Here is a 23,198-nt window from a genome sequence, read left to right on the forward strand (position 1 = left end):
AGTAAATCTGTAATTATCTAGTTCGACTGACTGTAGGAAGCTAAACAGTGTCTTGGATGTACTGTATCTCTACAACAGGTTTAGATGAATAGTTTAAACCAAAACATTTTCACTGTATTTATTTCTTGGATGTGTAGTGTCATTACTTATGGGTTCACTTTCTGAAGATGTTTGCTATACTTTATCATGTAAATGCTATAAACTTAGCTATGTCATTGCTACCCATTTGTTAAGATCACATCCTCTTAGCGTTTACCTCCGATCAGCTTACTGAAACACATTCAAAGTCTACAGAAAACAGCTGTTATACACAGGACCTACAAAGATGGAGACAAACAGTGCTTAATGCACCCAGGCAGCCACATCTAGGGCTGCCATTTCTGAGGAACAAAACAAACAAACAAGCAAAAAGTACATCCCATAGCCCATAAAACTGGACAGCTAATTCTCAGCACTCTTACAGATTTTCCAAGATTTACCTCAAAAGGAATGATCTGGGGAAAACTTGAACAGATTGGAATCCTAGTCACAGTCCATTGCCCCCAATTACCTACACATACACATACCTGCATGTGTGTGCACACGCGCATGAATGAGCAAACAGATTATTGCTGGCATGTCCTGCCTACTGTGACCCACCCACAAATCTCTGTCTACAGTCCCATGAAGTGCACCACTGAAGATCATTGCTCTGTATAAAGTCCTCTTAGATGAGGCCCTGACTCTACTGCATTATGGAAAGGTAGTTTTTGCACTGTGGCTTGGACATTGAATGGCTGCGGAGGGAGAGATGGGGAAGGAGTGAGAAAGAAAGGACTTCATTCGTTGATAGTAACTGTTGTATAGGTTCTTAACACCTGCAATCTAATCTTTATCCCGGAGTTCTTTAAGGCCATCCCTAGTACTAAAACAAATCACCAGCCATGCCAATTTATTTATTGTTATGGAACCAATAAAAAAACTACCAGTGATAACATATTCTTTCTGGAACTTTAGATTTTTGCTTTTGATACATTTTCTCATTCTGAGACTGATGGACAGTATGGGCTTTATAATGGCGCCAGGCCCTTACAGACCCATCTAACCCATCCACATGGCTGGGTCTGGTCCCTTGCCCAGGGAAATCCATGGCCCAGGCCTTGATGTGTGAGTTGCTCCCAGCTGGCAGGTCCCGCTTGCCTATATACAAGGGCTCACCACCGAGCAACCAGGCTCCACCATGCAAGCGGGGTTGGTGGGCACACCTGGGCAGGTTCTTGAGGGAGTCCCCCTCCTGATCCAGCCTGGCTGATTGCGTTGCTCCTGAGGGTCGGAGCGATTCCCGCCCTGGGACTGACCCTGGTGTGCTGCTGGCTCAGCCCGGCGGACACAGTCACCTCCCAGCAGGCCATGGGTCTCTGCGGGGCCTGTGGAGGGGTGCTGGCAGTGAGGGAGTGAACGGTGCTGGAAACTGGAGGGTGGGGTAGGTTTGTGTGTTTTGGGGCGCTGTGATAGAGGGGTCTGTGGGGAAGTGCTGGGCAGTGAGGGGGGTCTGTGGGGGATACTGTGCAATTATGGTGGTGGAGGCACTGAGCACTGTGGGGGGGTCTGTGGGCAGTGGGACACTGGGCAGTAGGTGGTGATGTGCAGGGCACTGTGCAGTTATGGTGGTGTGTGTGGGGGGGTCCTCTGGGCAGGGCCTAGGGGTTTGTGGCAGAGTCTCTGGATGGTGTGGCACTAGGCATAGAACAATGGGGGGGGTGCTGGATGGGGGTACGGCATGGTGCAGTGCATGGGCCTGTCCCCAAGGGGAAGAGGTGCATTGGCAGTGCAGGGCTGGGCGGGCCAGTGTGCGACTGGGGGCTGCCAGTTTCTAAACAGTGCCCTCACACTGGGTTGGGCGGGGCTATCCCAGCTGCACCGTGCCCCTTTGCCCTGGCAGGCCCCCTGCTCCGAGAACCAATCCCCTGCTCCCCCGCACCATGCCCTCTTGCCCCCATAGGAATCCACAAATATGTTTGGCGCCAGGCCTACAGAAGGTTAATCCGGCCTGATGATGGATATTTTTTTGTCCAGGCAATGGCAATTAAATCCAGGTATACTTCTAGCACGAAATACAGTACATCTAGTGCAATAACTGTACAGACTGATAGTCAGAAACGCACTATTCTCTATTAGCTAAGGTAGGGGAAAAACACCCTTTCCTAGATACAGAGGCATTTCACATATTTGGAACAGTATTTCCATCCTTTACTTAATTCTTTTGCCACCAGCAATGCGCCTCTTATATATTAAATAATAAAATACACCTTCTCATAATATGAATCAGGCTGAAACCCAAACAGTTCCCTTCCTTTTCCCTTAATATTGCAGAACACATGCTATTTTGTTTGAGAAAACATAGATGAGTTAGAATTTGAGCTATGTGAGGGCAAAATAGCTCCCAAACTCACTGATTTATGGGAGCAAGGGCCACAATTTAATCTGAACCTATAAATGGCTGATTTTAAAAGGAATTAATTCTTAGGCTTTGACCTTGAATGTTAAAGTTTATCACACAGCAAACTATTCCTCAGGAGTTATAAATCTCTGGCTCTCTGGGTTTAAAATGGTAAATGCTGCCAGAATCTTAAGTACAGTGATATAAAGAGAGCTGCTTTAATAAATCATTGCCAGAGCAGCAGCCAATCATCCCTCTTTATTCCCCAACATCCTGAAGCTCTCTCATTTCCCATAAACGTCAGCTTGAGCGAAAATCAGAGTAAACCAAAACTTAGGGCTACTAACTGGCTAGTGCTACAGAGAAAAAGAACAAAAACACAACTGTCAGGCAGAAAATCTGAGAAAAAGACAAACCAGCAGCATGGCACACATACGCTTGCAAATAAATGACCACACTGACAATGTCTGAGACTTCATAGGCAGCTAAGTATGAAAATAATATGAGCCACGGGCACAAATGACTTCAACAGACAGAAAATAAATGTTCCAAAAAATCATTTCCCCCTTTCTCTAATAGATGATGACATCTCTCAAGTCAAAGAATGAACTACTGAGAAAAAGATGAAATACAAAAACAGTCTGGACAGCAAAAATACTGAAAGCCTGTTTCAATGAAATATATTCCTGTCCAGCTTATGAACTTTTGTCCTCCTCTTATGTTCAAGTATCACTTGCGATCACATTTTTTTCCACCCACTTTGCAAAGCTAAAGTCAGTTCTTTGAATGCTACACATCAAAGGCATTTGTCAGGATGTTAAAGACTCATTTTCAAATAGAATACATACAACTATCTTTTGTCATTGTCTTTTGTCTCTATTGTTCTGTCCCTATCTCAATGCTGCATAATAAACATATTCAGTATAGATTTCAGAGTAGCAGCCGTGCTAGTCTGTATTCACAAAAAGAAAAGGAGTACCCGTTGCACCTTAGAGACTAACAAATTTATTTGAGCATAAGCTTTCATGAGCTACAGCTCACTTCATTGGATGCATTCAGTGGAAAATACAGTGGGGAGATTTATATACACAGAACATGAAACAATGGGTTTTATCATACACACTGTAAGGAGAGTGATCACTTAAGATGAGCTATTACCAGCAGGAGAGCGGGGGGGGGGAAGGAGAAAACTTTTTGTAGTGATAATCAAGGTGGGCCATTTCCAGCAGTTGACAAGAACGTCTGAGGAACAGTGTGTGTGTGTGGGGGAAATAAACATGGGTAATAGTTTTACTTTGTGTAATGACCCATCCACTCCCAGTCTCTATTCAAGCCTAAATTAATTGTATCCAGTTTGCAAATTAATTCCAATTCAGCAATCTCTCATTGGAGTCCATTTTTGAAGTTTTTTTTGTTGAAGAATAGCCACTCTTAGGTCTGTAATCGAGTGACCAGAGAGATTGAAGTGTTCTCCAACTGGTTTTTGAATGTTATAATTCTTGACGTCTGACAGAACGCCACTAGCCATCACCTTCAGCCCCCAACTAAAACCTCTCCAACGCATCATCAAGGATCTACAGCCTATCCTGAAGGACGACCCATCACTCTCACAGATCTTGGAAGATAGGCCAGTACTTGCTTACAGACAGCTCCCCAACCTGAAGCAAATACTCACCAGCAACCACACGCTACACAACAGAACCACTAACCCAGGAACCTATCCTTGCAACAAAGCCCATTGCCAACTGTGTCCACATATCTATTCAGGGGACAACATCATAGGGCCTAATCACATCAACCACACTATCAGAGGCTCGTTCACCTGTGCATCTACCAATGTGATATATGCCATCATGTGCCAGCAATGTTCCTCTGCCATGTACATTGGTCAAACTGGACAGTCTCTACGAAAAAGAATAAATGCACACAAATCAGATGTCAAGAATTATAATATTCAAAAACCAGTCAGAGAACACTTCAATCTCTCTGGTCACTCGATTACAGATCTAAGAGTAGCTATTCTTCAACAAAAAAACTTCAAAAACAGACTCCAATGAGAGACTGCTGAACTGGAATTAATTTGCAAACTGGATATAATTAATTTAGGCTTATATAGAGACTGGGAGTGGATGGGTCATTACACAAAGTAAAACTATTTCCCCATGTTTATTTCCTCCCCCCCACCCCTCACTGTTCCTCAGACGTTCTTGTCAACTGCTGGAAATGGCCCACCTAAATGTGTTAGTCTCTACGGTGCCACAAGTACTCCTTTTCTTATATTCAGTATAGTGTGCAGGATATTAACCAAGCCATCCTCATTAATGCAGGGATGTCATGCTCATTCCAAATGGGAGAAGAATAACTCCAGCAGGCAGAAGATGGAGTTCTTGTGAAACTAGAATTGAAGACTAAAAAAGATTACTTGTGTACTAAAATTCCCATAGACAGCTGTGTGTGTACATAAGTAATGTACATATTAGGTAGGTAAACGAGGACATAATTAGAACCTGAAGGGGCATTATTCTCATATACAAAATGAGAAAGTGAAAATAGTTTGTCTCTATATTTATCAGAAAGCCAGAATGGGATGAAAAGGTGAAAGGGTAAAGCTATATATAAAAGCTGCATTACCAGTGAGCTACAATTTCACAATCTAAAGATGAGATGGTGAAATTCTTTAGGTGAGGATACAAGAAATAAAAGAAAAAAAATAAAGGAGAGCATCATCATGAATTTTGTTAGACCAAACCTCATAATGCTTATGGGGATTGTAATACCAAGAGAGATAGCTGTTGAGTAACAAATTCAACCAAGCTTATATCACCAAACAGGTTCCTAAATTAGGTAGAAGAAAACTTTATGACCCAAAAAGTAGGGACTCCAGTTAGAAAGGAAACCATCTTGGAGTTTCTTTTTTCTAATATAGAGTAATTGATGGAGAACATGAAAACAATTAGAAATGCTTGAGATTCAGTACAGTACAGTAAGGAATGAGCTTATGGAACATAGCAGTACCATGATATTACATGTTAAGAAATTATATTTTGATGAATTAAAATATCTAACAAGTAAAGTCCAAGTATTAAAAATTACTAGCACCCAAGAAGGCTGGACAATCCTACAAGACACCAGCGAAAAGATGCCACAGACTTCAATTCCTCTATAAAAGAAACATGCAAGGAACAAGAAATGGCCCATGCGACTTCACAAAAAACTGGTCAAAGATCAGAGCTTTTGAAAAAGTCCTGTATCGAAAATGCAAAAGATGGAGGCAACCAGTTAATAATATACACTCAGTCAAGTCTTGCAGAGAAAAGATAAGGGCAGCAAAGAAGCATCATGAAGTAACACTATCCAAATGGGAATACAAAAGTTTTTTATAAATATATCAGAGGAAAAACTAGTGCTAGACAGAAAGCAAGCCCATTAATAAATGAAGAGTGGGTTTAAATTAATGATAACTCAAAAATAGCTGAGCTAGTGACCTCCTTTTACAATCTGTCTTTAACAAGAAAAAATAGTTTGGCAGACTAACTCACTGTACCAATAACCATTATTTTTGAAAAGTCAAGGGAAAGAGTTTGCTAGAGAAAAACTAAAGTAATACGCATTTTCCAAAAAGGAAGGGTTGATTCTGTAAATTCCCATCCAACAAATACATCGATTTTATATTCTTTCACAAGGAAAAAAATATTGAGACACAAAAATACTGATTGGTTTTAACCAGTTATTTTTGTTTATTCATTTATCCGGTTGAATACCAGGAATGAAAGTCTCTGGCCCATCTGAGTTGCACTCGGCACATAATGAGAAAGACGGGGATAGAGATAACTTTATGTCCCCTTTTGGGTCCCAAGATATTGGGGGCAGTAGGGAATTTAGGGTGTCTTTAACCTCCCCTGGGCTGCCAATGGCCTTAAAGGGTCATTCTGGCACCCGAGGATAGCTGGAATACAGATTCTGTCACATCTCCTACACTGTAGCTTTCATGGCAGATTTGGCTGTTCCTATGGTTCATTCCCCGTACCAAAGTGTCATTCCTATTCCACCACAGGGACCCAGTGTACCTATGTGGAAGAGAGCCACAATGCTTGCATTTTCTCATCATAAAAAGGGATTTACTTGCATAGCTGGCAGCCCTTAAAATAACAAAGAATAACCTACTTGGAAGGGACGGGGCTGAGGTGATGGTCCTGACCCTAGTACACCAGCTAGTGCCAGAAGGGCAGCTGTGATGGGTGAGTACCATATAACTTGTGTACATATGTAGCATGTGCCACTTTGAAATATGCTTCCCCCCAATATCTCTTCATTATGTCTCATGCAAACCTTCAATTATTACCTCTGGGAGACTTGTGGTGGATCAAGAGTCACCAAAATCCTATTTTCCAGCCCTGGACTACAGTTATAAATATAATCTGGCATTTCCTCGCTCTGAAGTCAAGTACCAGGACTATTTGCCCCCAGTGCATTCTGTTTGCTCCCTTTCAGTGTTTAGCCTGCTGGAGAGTTGACTTGTTGACTTTCCTATATACATTGGTCACTACAGACTTGTCACTTTTGCCTTAGATAAATAGATAAGTATTCACAGTATTCTCTATACTTACTGTTATGAAAACCTATATACCAGGGAATACCATGGTAATCTTGGTGAGGATTTAGGAAGTTTTTAAGGGTAAACACTGTACTGTGTGTAGCACATGATTTCTCCTTTGAGAAATGAAAGGACTCTGGGGTTCAATGGGTCAATGGAGAGTCGGCTTTTTATCTGTTTTAAAGGGACAACGTATTAAAATGTAACCATAACAACCATTCTTATCTACTAAAACACACCACTATAACATTCTCATGAGATTCACCTGGTGAAATCATAAAAGACTCTTCTAAAACCATAGTGGTGTCACATATTTATTCTTTAATCAGGATCTTTGGCTGTCTAGAATCCTTATTTATTCTCTGATCATGAAGAGCAAGAGGCTGGAAAGGAGAGCAAGATTCATCTCTGGTTAAGTTTCCCTAAAGAACAAAGGCTGCCAGGGTATGCACACTAATTTATTAATCTCTCCTAATGGACTTCTTGAGGGTCAAGTGAAAAGAGAAAGTCATTCACTAAATCTACAACTGTCACATCCAGCATCTTGAACTAACTGCACATCATGCAGCAAGACGTGGCCATATGTACAGTAGAAAATTTATACTGTGGCACACCATGAATGATTTTTTTTTAACTCAAAAGAAGTTTTTCACAAGAGATTCAATAGAAGATGGTCAATTTGTGAAAGATATAGTGGTGTAAAATTCCTAGTGGTGCCTCTCTGTGTTTAAAAATGCATATGCCTAATGCATGTCAGCCAAATCTTTGTATTCTCTCTTATAACTTAGTTTTATTCACAGTTCTACTACGTAATTCTCCATAGTATTAGCCATTGGAAAATTAGCAGTTTGTTATACCTACCAATTTTAATGGAAATCTCATCTTCAGGACAAAATGAACACTACTTTTTTATTGCTAAATTATCCTACCTTTCTTTTTTTTCTTTCCACATTAGCATAGCTATTAGCTAGTACATGGGCTCAGTGCTTCAAATAACAAACTGAAAAATCAATGCGTTAGATAATTAGATGGAGTTGTTGTTACCTGTGATTTATGCTAGACTAATTCTAGCAACATACAAATTTGAGACTCCAGAAACTATTACATTCCACAAAATGCAGCCTTGCCACTTGAATGAGAAGTGCTGTTTTCCCAGCAACTGCTGGCTGATGCACTTCAGCACTGCAGTCTTATGATCAGAAATCAATTTGGGGTCTTGAAGTGATTATAAAAATATAATCTTACTTGATCAGCAATAGCAATAAAAAGGTAAGAAAATTTTTCATGAAAATGAAAACATTACTAGCAGAAATACAAGAGGCCCCCTGATCATCACGTAGCTCTTATGTGAAAGCAGCCTCAACTTGGCACTGATAATTAGTATCATTATGAAAATATCAAGCTAGATTATGAATAGTGGCTGAGAAACACTTGGCAAGGCTGAGGAGTTGTGGGAGCAAAGGTGGCTCTAGATCATCTTTGCATTTTCCTTGATGCTGGGGCTGACTGGGGGAGAGCTGATTTTCAGTGTAATTTAGAGGAGCCTCAATGTTGCTCGAAGGCTACATCTGCACTACAGTCAGGGGTTGTAATCTGCAGCTCATGTAGCTATACCCATGCTAGCTGTAATCTAACTAACTAGCTCACTAAAAATAGTGGTGATGTTGGATTGCCATGGGCTTCAGTGTAGGTTGTGCTCGTGTTGATAGCCCATGCTGCTGCCTCCTTACTGCTATTTTTATTGAGCTAGCTAGATTACAGCTAGTGCAGGTATGTCTATATGAGCATGAATTATACCCGAATTGCAGTGTACACATAACATAAATTATGCCCAATTGCCCATTACCCTAGGGGCCATTCCGGCTTCCGGGCATCACCATGCGTCCTGTCTCCAAGGAGAATTCCCTGCACTGGAGTCCAGAAAATCTGCTACACCTTATGTATACTACCCGGTGTATACTTCCAAAGGGGAGTCCACAGGGAGCTGGTTAAGGATGCTTTCTGATTTCTGTGCTGCCAGAGTGGTGTAAAACAGTTGGAGAAGAACAAGGTAAAGTAGAAGTGTTGAAACAAGGATATATGGTTATTCTCTTTATTTATAAAATCAAGGATTGCACTGTTCAGTCACATTAATGCACAGTGGTTTGCGATCGGGGCGATGAAAGTCAGGCCTAGAATTTTTTTGTTGTTTTTAGGAAGACTCACCAGGAGTCACTGATTTTTTAGGAGGGGAGAGAGGGTTGGTAGGAAAATTCTACTTCATAAAGTTGTTTTTTTCCATGGTGCCTGCAGTCACCATAATATTGATATTTAGCACATATATAGCACTGCATTACAGGACAGATTTTCCCATGCATCCACACTGTGCACCATGGGGAATGTAAGGGAGTGTCTGTCAGGGAGGTGGTGGTTATAGCTCCCTGATTCTGCATGGTACTCAGGACCAGTCCTGGCCATGGCATGCATTAGTATATGCATGGGACCTTACACCAGATGAAGGTCAGTGAAGTACAGAGTAGATACAACACACTCCTACCTAGGATATAAGGTTGGGTGATGGGGTGGCTGGTGCAGGAATTAGCTCAAGTTTTATCAAAAAGTAAAGGAGTACTTGTGGCACCTTAGAGACTAACAAATTTATTTGAGCATAAGCTTTCGTGAGCTACAGCTACATCCGATGAAGTGAGCTGTAGCTCACGAAAGCTTATGCTCAAATAAATTTGTTAGTCTCTAAGGTGCCACAAGTACTCCTTTTCTTTTTGCGAATACAGACTAACACGGCTGCTACTCTGAAACCTCTCAAGTTTTATGTCAGTGGAGAGTTTCCTTCTACCTCCACTGAACTATCTTTTGAAGCAATCTTAAAATGTGGTGACAATTCATTGCAATTACAAGTAGGTAAGAGACTTCATAGTAATGAAGCCCTGCACAGCTTGAATTTAAAACAAACAGTAGTACTTAAAAAAAAACCTCACCTTTTCTTTAAAAAATTGGTTTGATTTTTTTTTTAAATCAGAATTTGTCTACATTCTCGGTTACTGTGTTTGTGGCCTTAATGTTTTTACACAAGACACAAAAGCAAGGTGAGTAATAAGATCAACACTTTATCATCTAGCCAATGGTAACATCTTATTTCCAGGATGTCAGTTATCAATAACAATAATACAATCAACAAGGTTTACAGTACCAACCATGCCCCAAGGTACTATATAGCACATGAAGCTGCATGAAGCACTCCAATAAAAATTATAAGTATAATTAAATAGATATGATCAAGTTTAAATATAAACAAAACTAATGACTAGCTAAGAGCAACCACATTCCAGACTGGGACAATAAACCAATTAGAAGCATATTTGACATTTTTCTGCAATTTATAATTGGAATAGTTTATAGAACACTTTAAGTTGCTCTCAACATTGTCTAAAATTAATGAAAAACAACGTATCTGATATACTCTAACCAAACTCAACCTAAGACAATATTATCTTTTCCTAGCACCTCTACTCATGTGAATTATGGGTAAAAATGGAGCTGTATCACATCCTTTGCATTTTAACATCTTGGATAACTGTCCTTTCCCTAAGATGAGGGGGAGAGAATTGCTTGCCTACCAGCAAAAATTCTCCTCAGGCAGCTTGGTGGATTTTGCTGGCCTTTGTCTTTTCTTTGCCCAGTAGCTCCCCTGGAATATATATTCAGTTGCAGCCTGGGTCCAATGATTCCTCCCCTTCAGTTGAGGGTGTGGGCCTCTATCTTTGAGCGAGCCTAGAATTGTCTTACTCAGTACCTGCAAATAGTCCACTGGAATATATTCTTGTAACAAGAGTGAAAGGAGTATCTGAATAATTCCAAGAAAAGGAAGAACTCCTTGGATCCAGCAGTACATTTGCAACATAGAGGCCTTGAAAAGCTTGTTTCCTCACCTTTAAAAAGAGGGGCATTGAACCTCTGCGTATTCTGGAACTTTTGGTGCCACGATTTTTACCAGTGGTTCTCCTCCCTGTGAGGTTACCAGAATTTGACCAAGACCTTCATCTATTTGTCATCCTTTAGAGAGTCTGAATCTAGAGCCAAAGTCCAAAAGATAATGCCTTGGAGCAGAAGGGCATCACCAAACTCACCAAAATAGTCTGTGACAGGCCTATGATCTCTCCCAAACTTTCTGTCAAAATGATCTTTTAGGAAATGAAAGTTTCCTCTGTTAGGCCAACTAATTTTATTCACAGAGGGACTGCGATATCTATATTTGGGATGTCTCACAGCTTCCCCGAGGAAGACTATTAAAAAACAAATTCATGCATTGCTTGAGATTCTCTGGCAATGTCCTTGTAGAAATTAACAGAGGAGGCCATTAGATTATCTAGCTTGACCTCCTGTATCTCACAAGCTGTTGCATTTCACCCAGTTATCCCTGTATTGAGACTAATAACTTGTATTTGACAAAGCATATCCTCCAGAAAGGCATGATCTGAAGCTATCAAGAGATGGAGAATCCTCCACTTAACTTGGCAGTTTGTTTCAAAGGTTAATCACCCTCACTATTAAAATGTTGTGCCTGATTAGTGAATTGAAAGTGTTTGGCTTGAACTTCTAGCCATTGGTCTCTTGTTATGCCATTCTTTGCTAGATTAGGGAGCTTGTTTGTATCCAGTATTTTTTTGCTGTGAAGGTACTTAAACACTGTAATCAGGTCACCTTAATCTTCTTCTTGACTAACTAAACAGATTGAACTCTTTAAATCTTTCACTGTAAAGCATTTTTTCCAGCCCCTTGAATAATTTTTGTGGCTCTTTTCTGTACCTTCTCCATTTTTCGAATATCCTTTTCAAAATGTGGACATCAGAACCGTAAACAACATTTCAGTATTGGTTTTACTAATGCCATTTGCAAAGGTAAATCAGCTCTCTATACCTGCTCACTACTCCCTTGAATATACATCCCAGGATTGCAGTAGCCCTTTTTGTCACAGATGGAGGCTTCTTTCTGGACTTGACCTGCCTCTTTCCAGGGAAACCACTTCTCACAAAATTCAGCTGTATGGACACCATTCCACTGAAGGTGTAAATGTCCGTGCCAAAAACAAACAAACAAACAAACAAAAACACCCTCCTCTACTGTGAACCACTCAGTAACAGCAGAAAGATGAGTGGGGGGCAAAGTCATGGAGACCCAGGAATTTATCATCCCCTGCTTCCCAACCTGACTGCATCTTGCTCTGGACCTTTATTTCTGCCTGGGCGTGCTCCGTGCTAGCTGGTCTGCCTCCCTGGCCCCTAGCCAAGACGGATGTAGCCAACTGGGGAAGTAATGGGGAGGAGAAGACCTGGTCTTCATCCCTCTCTTAATTAGACTTCCCAAATGGAAGGCTACTAAAGCATTTCTGGTCCTTCCTACATTAATGTACTCTTTGCTGAGTTTCTGCCTAGGTCAAGGCAACTCCCACATAGGACATGCCTGGTGTCTGTCTGGGAAAGGCACTGTATCTTGTAGGTTTATCCCTCCCTCGCTGCAGGATCCAAAGGAGGCCAGTGACATTTATATGGAGGCTCCCAACAGATCCCTTTCCTGAGGATTTTCCTGAGGATGCCCATGCAACTCTTCAGAAAGGTGTCACAGAAACTATAAAATAGCCCTGGCTTTATCATCATTTCCTGGAAACTTCTGTGGGAACCAGAGGGAGCCAGTGTCTCTTACAGGCCTGCCATTGGTTTACCCACCCCTGTCCCCAGTACACCCAAATCCACTTTCTCCCACAGTTCCAATTCTGGACCTATGCACAGCAAGCTCCAGAAAGTTCTGAGGAGGTGAGTGAGTGGTGCCATGAAGGTAGTCATCTGCACTCCTGCACAGATCCACCTGTGGACAGTCCCTTCCCTGCTTGTATCTTGTGGGGGAAGAGAGTGGTGAAAGTCCCAATCACTTGAGACTAAACTGACCAATAGGAATATGCACTAAATGACCTAGTAATGTTTTTCATCATATGATTTCTTGTTCAGCTCCTTTCCCCAGCAATTTGTTCAATTTTATTCAATTTATTTAATTTCATTTATTTTTGGATAAGGTAATATATTAGTGTCTGATTTAAAATTGTAGGATATTTTAATTGGGCATGCTCTGCTCCTGCCTTCTGACATCGCAGACATAGTTCAGACTCCTGATTAGGTATCCACACTGTGCAGTTTATTACAGATCTTTGGTTAACACCTTTACAGTTCCATACAGCAATACTACTTACAGCAGTGATATTCAGACTGAGGCTCGGAAGCCACAAGTGCCTCTTTAATGTGTCTCCTGTGGCTCTTTGCAGCACTTGATATTAAAATATTATGTGATTTAATTATTAACCTATCTAAGATATTAACCAATTAGGATGCTTTTACTATATTCACCAATTGTAGAATACTTGGTCAGTCATTTTTATATATAATTCTCACATTTCACATGGGTGTAATGTAGAATATATATAATGTGTGTGTGTGTGTATATATATATATATATATATATATATATGTATTAAATGAAACAATGAATTTACACTACTGTGGCTCTTTTAGGTAATGTTGATCTCTAATTTGGCTCCTGAACCACTGAGATCTGAGTATCAATGATTTACAGTGTCACTTATACATCACCCCTTCCCCAAGGGCCTGAGACGGGAAGAGGTCTCCCTTCCTTCAGATTTCTCTAAACTTAGGCTCAGTCAGCCCTGCTCCTCTCCTTGTATTTTCTTGCTGTGCCTTTTTAATCAGTCCTCAGCTGATGGGCTAATTAATCCCTTAGCATGCTGAACCTGGTTAGATAATTACATTCAGTTCCTCCCTCAGACCTCTCTGGGGGATCTACTTAATGTCGGAGTGATTAGAGTGCTGGCTCACCTTTTACTTCCAAGCACTTTATCACAGATATATTAAGCAAAAAACACCAATCCTCTAAAGTATATTGATAAGATTTATTTCCAAATTAAGCACTTTGAGGAATGAGAAATACCTGTACTGTCAATTATTGTTGTTCCCAAGGCAATGCATTTCTTTTCAAACTCTTTTAAAATGGAATGAAGCAATTTTTGTTTTCATGAGTTTACCCACTCAGTGTCCACCCTTTTCTGTTCTTTGCTTCAATCTGAAATATTTCTGGACCATAAGTTCTCCCAAGCAAATAACTAAGAAAGTTAAACCTCACAGCCAAAACACACTGGCAACTTTTTAACACCTTATTCTTTTAGGAGAGTTTAAATTAGGAAAAAGTGTGTTTTTTTTAAATTTGATACAAAGAAACTTTATTCTTTTAAATGATTCGATGCACTTAGCCGGTTTGAATTACGAATTAATTGTATCCTGTGGTACAAAAGATTTTGTAAAATGCATTGCGGGTTCCGTTATTAATTTTGCACATCTGATCCTGCTTAAATTGTTATGACAATGTTTTGTTTACATATGGCAAGGAAATCTTTGAAGGCTTAATATTTTAACAATTAGATGCAGATGAGATTAATGCTGTAACTTCAAATGAAAACAAACTGCAAGCATACTGATGTACCAAATATTTGTCTGTTAGGAGAAGTCACCACAGGGGACCCAAAATAAGGGCAGCAAGTCTCCAGAACCTCCTTTATGAAAAAGGATCATATTTTCCTTTCTTGATCAAGAGAGACTCAGAAGTGACACAATTTAGATTTGAAAAGTAGAATGTGATAGAATTGTATGGAAAGAAACCTTTCAAAGAAAGAGGTGAACACATTAGTATTCTACAGAGAGTATTACACAGTGAGTGATGTTCTGTACATTGACTGGTGGCTACTCTCTGTGATGTATCGTTCCCAAATCACAGCTTCATGGTCTGTCAACTTGGACAATGACTGTACCAAACTTCCTGGGCTGAATAGCCTTTTCTTATTCTGAAAATGTAAAGGCTTTCATGTTCCATAACCTGTTCAGCCTTCTCATTTTCACCTAGTTACAAATACTGCATGATAATTTCTCAGCATGGATCCTGGGAATCATTTTTATTTCTAGTATATAGTGGGCAAGTAAAATTCCATCATAATTTGCATAATTTGTTTTGCATCATAACTGCCAATCCAAAGTTCATTTTGAAAATATACATTAGGGACATATTGTAATTTTCCTACCGGCCCCATGTATGGAATAGCATCTTATTGACATGTCCCAAAAGTAGCCCACGAAGTGAATTTCAACTCAAAGTGTACGTCTATCTACACTGAACACTGCTTTTGGCAGGGTGTAGTGCACATACTCATTTAGCCTCCTAGCATGGGTATAAATAGCAGTTTGGACCATGGCGAATAGAATAAAGACATGCCTGAAGGGTATGGATATGTACATACCCTACATTGCTCTCTACTTGTCCAAGCCATGCCTCTCCAACTACATTGCTATTTTTAGCAGTGTAGCATCCACTGCCTCCCCACTGCTGAAGTCTTTCCCCACTGCACTGAAAAGCTCCGGCAGCAGGGGAAGACTCTGGAAGCAGGGAGAGATTCTGGCAACAGGGAGCTGCTGAAGCCTTTCCCCTCTGGCTCCCTTCTGTCAGAGCCTTTCATTGGCACATATAGCTACACACCACAATGTGGATACTGCCTGGTTTGCACTGTGGTGTGCAGCTACATGTATGTTACACAACCGCTCCAGTGGTGTGCTGTGTGGACACAGCTAAAAGAGTCACAACATGCCTTTCAGTTCTACCCCTGCTCCAACAGGGACAGCCCTATGCTCAGAGCAGTGCACATTCTCCAATGTCCTGACCCAGTGTCTTGGAGGGGCATTACTAGGGCTCCATCCATTTCCTAGCCCCATCCACCCCTCATCCACCTGGAGGGGTGGCAGAGGTGCAGTACAAAATAGCTAGTTGGCACAACGGAGCCTTATGTCCATTTTTACCTCCCCCCTACATGGATGTTGCAGGATTGGCCAAGATCTGGCCCTTAGTTTTACTCATAATTTCCCATCACTTGTGAATTCTACTTAAGTGCCAAATGCAAAATGTTCCAAGACACTGATTTCTAGCCAAAAAATCCAGGAAAGAGATTTTCAGTGTTTTGAATAAGCCTACTTCCTTTGAAGAGGTTAATTTCAAGAGTCATGCAATGGTGTTCTCCTTGCCTGCCGAGCATGCATATGTTTATTTAAGTTTAGTAAACAGTCAATCAGTACATAAGCAGTTCTTAAACATATAGTTTTTAAGGCAGGAGAGCAAGACATTTTATTTTAATAATTAGAATATTTTTCCCTAGGAGGAAGCAGGTATCTCTGAGGATCATCAATACCTAAGGCAAAGTAGAGCAAAGGGTAGGTTGGTGATCCATTCTTTGGGCAGATACTATTGTATCCCATATAGTAAACCCTGAAAAGCTCCCAACACAAAGAGACACACAATTTTTACAAGGGGCTAATGAAGTAATTGTCGAAAATAGATCATTCTTGTAATCATTCAGAGCTGTAATCTCAATTCTACTTATTACAGGGTATGCTCTCCAGTATAGCTCTTTTCAGAGTAGCAGCCGTGTTAGTCTGTATTCGCAAAAAGAAAAGGAGTACTTGTGGCACCTTAGAGACTAACAAATTTATTTGAGCATAAGCTTTCGTGAGCTACAGCTCTGAAGTGAGCTGTAGCTCACGAAAGCTTATGCTCAAATAAATTTGTTAGTCTCTGAGGTGCCACAAGTATAGCTCTTTGTTAGTGGCACAACAGCAGAAGACAATCATCAAAGAAGGCCAGCTCCCCAAGTCATCAGTGAAACCAAGTCAGTTTACAGAATATAGTGTATTCCCTGGCTTCTGGAATCAAATGCATACCATACCAAAGAGAATCAAATTAAATCTTTATATAATTAAACCTGGAGTATTCTTGTGAGCAGTCAAAAGCTTGTTCCCATCTCCTTCTTCTAATTAAAGACAGACAGTATATCATTCTTTTCCCCTTAGTAATTAGTTACAGTAGCGGACCAGAAAGATGCTGCTACTGAAGGTGTATTCAAGCACTCTGCATGTCTGAGAGAGTCTTCATCATGCATACTGATATCCTCCTTAGAAACAGTAGGCTAAACTCAAAACAATCCCATCTACATTCTTCCTGAAAGGAAATATTTGCACTTTGTTAAAATATAATGAAATCCAGCCTCACTGCAAATAATTTATAACCATTTAAAATAAACATTGAGTTAAGCAGAAATGAAGAATGCAAATAGAATGCATATGACACTAATAAATATGTCCATACCACTCACTCTCTAAGGGTAGATTAAAGAGAATGTACAATGGATCAGCTGCAAATGGATGCCTCTCAGCCTAATGATTCTACAATAAGTTAAATGGTTTAGCCCATTTAGCATCAGATGAAAACCAAATTCACTTCCATTCCTTGCAGAAGACTAAAAAGTTACTTCCATATATGGTGACAGGTTTCAGAGTGGTAGCCGTGTTAGTCTGTATCAGCAAAATAACGAGGAGTCCTTGTGGCACCTTAGAGACTAAAAAAATTTATTTGGGCATAAGCTTTCGTGGGCTAAAACCCACTTCATCAAATGCACGGAGTGAAAAGTACAGTAAGCAGAATATATATTATAGCACATCAAAAAATAGGAGTTGCCATCCCAAGTGAATTACCCCTTCTTGTCAACTGTTGAGAATAGGCCACTTCCCCCTTAATTGAATTGGCTCATTAGCACTGACCCCCCACTTGGTAAGGCAATTTCCATCTTTTCATGTGCTATAATATATATTCTGCTAACTGTATTTTTCACTCCACGCATCTGATGAAGCGGCTTTTAGCCCAGAAAAGCTTATGCCCAAATAAATTTGTTAGTCTCTAAGGCACCACAAGGACTCCTTGTTGTTTTTACTTCCATATATGTCACTTTCACAAATCTGAACCAGCTAATTAACTGATATTATCTCTTTCTGTTACTATTTAACAAAAACAGAGAAAGAGAAATCTTCATTTGTTATTCATTTCCCATAAATAATCATTTGCAGCTCATTCTTGTTTTGAGCTAAACATCTGCCATCTACTTTTCTTTCCTTTTCAATGTAATTTCCTTATGTAAGCTTAATATCAGCAGACATTATATTGCAGGTCTGTGACAGTTTAACATACTTATGACAGAATAACAACAGCATTGTTTATATTGTTGATATTAATAAGATATTTGAAATTAAATATTTAGTGTTTTGGTTTGTGTTTCTGTCGATTGATATAAAAATGTAAAGCAACCAAAGAAAGAGTAGAATCCCACAAAAATTAGATCAAAGGTAGCTTTATTTTATTTATATTGACCGGATTCTTGCTTTTGAAAACACAGTAATAGTCAATCAAAATAAAATGTCCTTTCTAAATTAATACATATTTACAAATCATGCTAAAATAAAACTTACTATTGATTTATGTTTACAGTATTGTTGTAGCCATGTTGGTCCTGGGATATGAGAGAGACAAAGTAGGTGGCACATTTTACAGGACCAACTTCTGTTGGCGGAAGGCACAAGCTTTCAAGATTAATTTATGATCTTTTAGAATACACATTCATCCACAAAGTGTCTTTGTACGCTTAATGACTTAAGGTGTCAAAATAAATCAACAGCACTGATTTGACATGATTTATCTATCAAGCATTGGCTGTATAAAAACATGTATAGATTTTATATAGTTTAGAATATCACTGCTGGTTTATAGAAATATAATAAAAAACCCTAAAAATATGTATTGAAAAAGATACTCCTAGCTGAGTATTGTTTTTTGATAGCATAGCAACAACATATGCTAAAATGAGTAAAGATTTACAACAGGGACTATGGAAAAGCAAGATGATTTGAAAACAACAAACATAAATGATAGAAGAGGTTAACAGATGCTGAGAGAAATTTTGGAAGATTAAAACTGATGACGAAAGCAATAATAGTAAAAACAAAGTTTTATATCTAAATTACACCAGAAGATGGGTTCTTTAATTATGTTTTCCAGGGATATCAGGGTAATAACAGCAAAAGTACTGAGGTTACTTCTCTGTTACTGTGACCTTAGGCTATACAGTATACTACAAAATCACAGCCATGAAAAATTATGAAAGCAGGTCACATGATCTGGTAAATCATGCCAGTTTTCCAAACTAATATAATGACCTTGTTTGTTGTGTGCCATAGGGTACCAATGCCAGATGCACTCTGTGAGGAAGGCAGATGCAACAGAGGAATGTCAAGCTGTAACGCAAAGAGCAGCAGACTCTTAGTTGGTAGGGTTCCCAGTTTTGCCTGAGTAAGGCCTGTTGGATTGGGCAAAAACCAGACATTTATTCACTGATTTATTTACCTCTTATTTCACAGACCTGGTGTGATTATGTTTATTAATGCCGTAGAGATCACAACCATCAAAGGCAGCAAAAAGGTTAAATGAAAAGGCAACATTTATAGTATTAATATGAGAGAACAGTGGTACTTTAATCAGATTAGTACTAAACAAGAGGGACTCACGGAAGAAGGCACAGAATGATGACAGGACTGAAATATAGATGGCAAGCAGGAGTGTCCCGAGAGGCAGATGACTTTTACGGTATACCAAACACCTATGTATTGACAAACAGTCTGATGAGTAAAATTCCAAATAATATCAATGATTTCAATATAGTGACCAAAATTTTGAAAATGAAGTGTGTAGGGGAAACAATCTATATCATCTACTAAAATTTGAAATCATCATTCATAATCCTTTCTGCTCCTAACAGAACTGTATGTTGTGAAACTGGATTCACAGTTCAATCCCCCAAACTTCTTTTTTAAGAAAATACAATATTCTTACTAAACATTCATCTACTCAGGCAAATACTGGGAAAGACTCAAAGTCAGCCAGGCAGGAAGTTAGTTAATAAATTGCAGGCAAAATCTGGATTTATTTTATTATAATTATAATTAATAATGTATTATGGTGATTATGGTTTGGCTGAGAATAAACAACAGAGCAGCCTGAGCTGAGCGTAAAATGACTGCCAAATCCTCTGCACAAATAACAGATGGTACAAGCGTTTTAAGGAAGCCCTAAACATAAGAATGCTGAAACCATGTGAAAAGGGGTTCATGTCAAGCACAGTGCAATAAAAATGCATTCGAGCTGGGTAGTGACCAAGGCACATAAGAGACACATTCATGGAGAACCAGCCACTTAACTTTTTGGACGTGACCCCAAGCACATGGCTTAATTTATGGAGAGATTCACAGAGATAAAATGTAACTAAATGGAATGCTTGGCCTGAGGTCTGGCACATTACTGAGAAAGGATGAAGTTAAAGATAGTGTTGGAGGAAGAAAGATGGGGTGACCCACTTCTGCTGATTAGTGTGAAAGTAAGGAAAATGTCATAACTTTTTGATAGAGTGAGCCAAATTCCGTCCTGAGATAAGTAGAAACAACTTGATTGACTTATAACAAGGTTGGATTTGGCTACAGTCGGGCTTTTTATTTTCTGGCTACACAGAATGGCTTGCAAATCATTATCACTCACTTCTAAATTATTTTTCTACTTTCCAGGGAATTAATTAATTCTGTTTTCTTACATCTAACCGGCTTTAGTTTATATTACTTCCAAAAAGGGTTCAAACTTTAAGAATGCACCTCAGATGCTCTCCTAGTGAATCCCAAAAGGCAACAATAAGAGTGCAAGGTAGAAGGGCAAGATGATAAATAAAAATAAAATTCCATCACAAAAGGACCACCAGCTATGCACACCCACTTCAAAAGATCCATCTGCTCAAGCTGGAACTTTGCTTGCACCTCAGGAAAGACAACAGTAAATGACCCATGCAAATGGGACTTTAAAGATAAAAAGTGTCCAAGTAAGAAAATCTACAATACCAGAACCATGGGACTATCTTAAATTCTGCTGTTTCCAATGTCTCTTCATCCATTTCTCTGAGCTGACATGAATCATACAGTGAAATGACCTGCTACAATTAATCCTTTGAGAGCTTTGTGCATATAGTATTATGTAAGCAACTCTTGAACTTTGACAGACATATTGGATGTTCATGTGTTTAAACTTGTTATAATGTTATGAACAACCTATAAGTTATTTAGAAAGAACTCTTTCATGCTAGGTTTCCAAATGGGGTGGGAAGGGGAGAACCTTCCTCCACTAGTTGGCTGTCTGAGAGTCCCAGGGAAAGAGGCAGAGCCCAGTTGTTGTTGCTTACTGAGTAATCATTAACACCGTAGGGCTGCTTCTCCTCTTTTTACATCACTGTACCCAGACTGACTTCAGTGGAGTGAGTCCTCTTTTAGCCATGTTTGTGACACGAAAATCAGACCCAGTGCGTGCATCTGTCATAACTAGCATTTTCCCAAAGAGAAACCATTAGCCCACCTGGCTGGAGAGCACAATGCTGCTAACTGAAGAATACAAAAAGTCATAAAGGATACAAAGGAATTAAAGGTGTCAGGGAAAACCCAAGTGCAATTTCCATCAGGAACTTGGAGGCACTTTCAGCAAAAGTTGTTGGCTGTAGTAATGGAGAGAATATAGAAAAAAGCCCTCCCTGGATGCATGCTAATGTAAAATATCTATTGGCTGTAATATCAAGATATTTTCTCTCTGCACACAGCTGCCAATGAAGTACTTTCCAACTAGGTGGGCAGGGGCAAAAAGATCATGCAATAACATCATTAAGAGGCATTATGGCAAGGCAACTGGTACTTTACTCTCTCTGAAGGAGCACATATATGTCCTTCATAACCTCAAAAGGCAGATATATAGGACTATAGACCTCCCATCTAAGTTCCCTGTAGAAGCTATTCAGTGCCTCACAGGTGCTCAAGGAACCCGCTGGGGGACCTGCCGCAGCTATAGGAGGGGCGCCTATCCTCCAGCCCCAGAGCTGCTGTGGCGCAAAGAGGCGCCTCTCCCCCCCCAGCTCAGGTGCTGCTGCGGGGAAAGAGAGCTGAGGGGAGTCCTCTCTCCCTGCCGTAGCCCCTAAGCGCTCTCCTGTACCCCAACCCCCTCATCCTTGGCTCCACCCTAGAGCCCACACCCCAGCTGGAGCCCTCACATCCCTTTTTACATCACATTTGGTGTAAAATGTGATGTAAAAAAAATTTGCTTTGTTTTTTCCACCTAGGCTTAGTCCACCTAGTGCACATTGTTGAAATGCACAATAATTTATTTTCATTTCGTTAGAATGATCAAACACAACTCTTTTGTGCATCAGCTTCATTTTGGCAAACATGAGTTCTGTGGTTACAAGAACTCAGAAAAACAAACAACCGTTTGTTTTGTTGATTCAACCGTATCTGAATGTTGCTGCGTGGGCCCATCTCTAACAATTTTGAATACCTAATGCTAAACTAATGCTAAACTCATCCTGTCTCTCCCATCTTCCAAACTCCATCCTTTTTCTTACACATGAAATTTAAGCTGCTTCTCCTCACAGTCAAGGTTCCACACAAGGTTCCATCCTGACTACATCTCATCTTTCATTTCCTCCTCCTCCTTCTCTTATTGCCTAAGAAAACTCTAATCAAATTATATATATTCCTCTCCTACTCTTGCCTTTGCATTTCCTTCAATGCTTGGAATTATCTTCCTTCCCTAAACCAACCTCTCTTCTTAGATTCCTCTTTAAAACAAACTTCTTTGGCAAAGTCAATCCATGATAATTAATTTACAAAAGAAAAGCATTGAAAGAAAAGTAACCGCACCTCCAGATTAAAACCATCTTTTTGTACATTATATGTATTGTTTGACTAATCCAGACTGTACAAGCCTTGGATCATGAACATATTTTCCTCAGACAATTTAGGAAATTATAAATAATCAGAAATCCCAAGGATGGACTGACCTCATAGAGTTGGAGGTCATGGGAGTTGCTTCAGCTAATTTGCTGGGTTTGCAAAAACAGTACAAATTTGTGAATCTTTCCCGCCCCCTGATAAAACCCTCTCTTTGTTTCCCCCAAAGTGAAACTTGATTTTTAAAAGATGGACAAAAACCACACCCTGAATTCTCAACACTGCCAAGCTCTGCAGCTGGAGTTTATCTCTGGCATTGTCTGGAGTAAAATCCGAGCTCTGAACAACTCTTAGCTCTGCAAAAGATGGGTTATGAATTTAGACCCAGACTTGGTGGCTTGAGTCCATCTCTGAAAAATATATTTTTTGGCTAAAGGAAAAGGGATAGAAGATCCTC

General features: G+C 39.9%; 1 protein-coding gene across 1 annotated transcript in view; it reads right to left on the bottom strand.

Annotated features, from left to right (window-relative positions):
• NAV3 (neuron navigator 3) overlaps positions 1-23,198 on the bottom strand; it is a 355,811-nt gene that overhangs the window by 124,355 nt on the left and 208,258 nt on the right.

Source organism: Dermochelys coriacea, chromosome 1 (assembly GCF_009764565.3).
Source record: "Dermochelys coriacea isolate rDerCor1 chromosome 1, rDerCor1.pri.v4, whole genome shotgun sequence".
NCBI classification, from domain to species: domain Eukaryota; kingdom Metazoa; phylum Chordata; order Testudines; family Dermochelyidae; genus Dermochelys; species Dermochelys coriacea.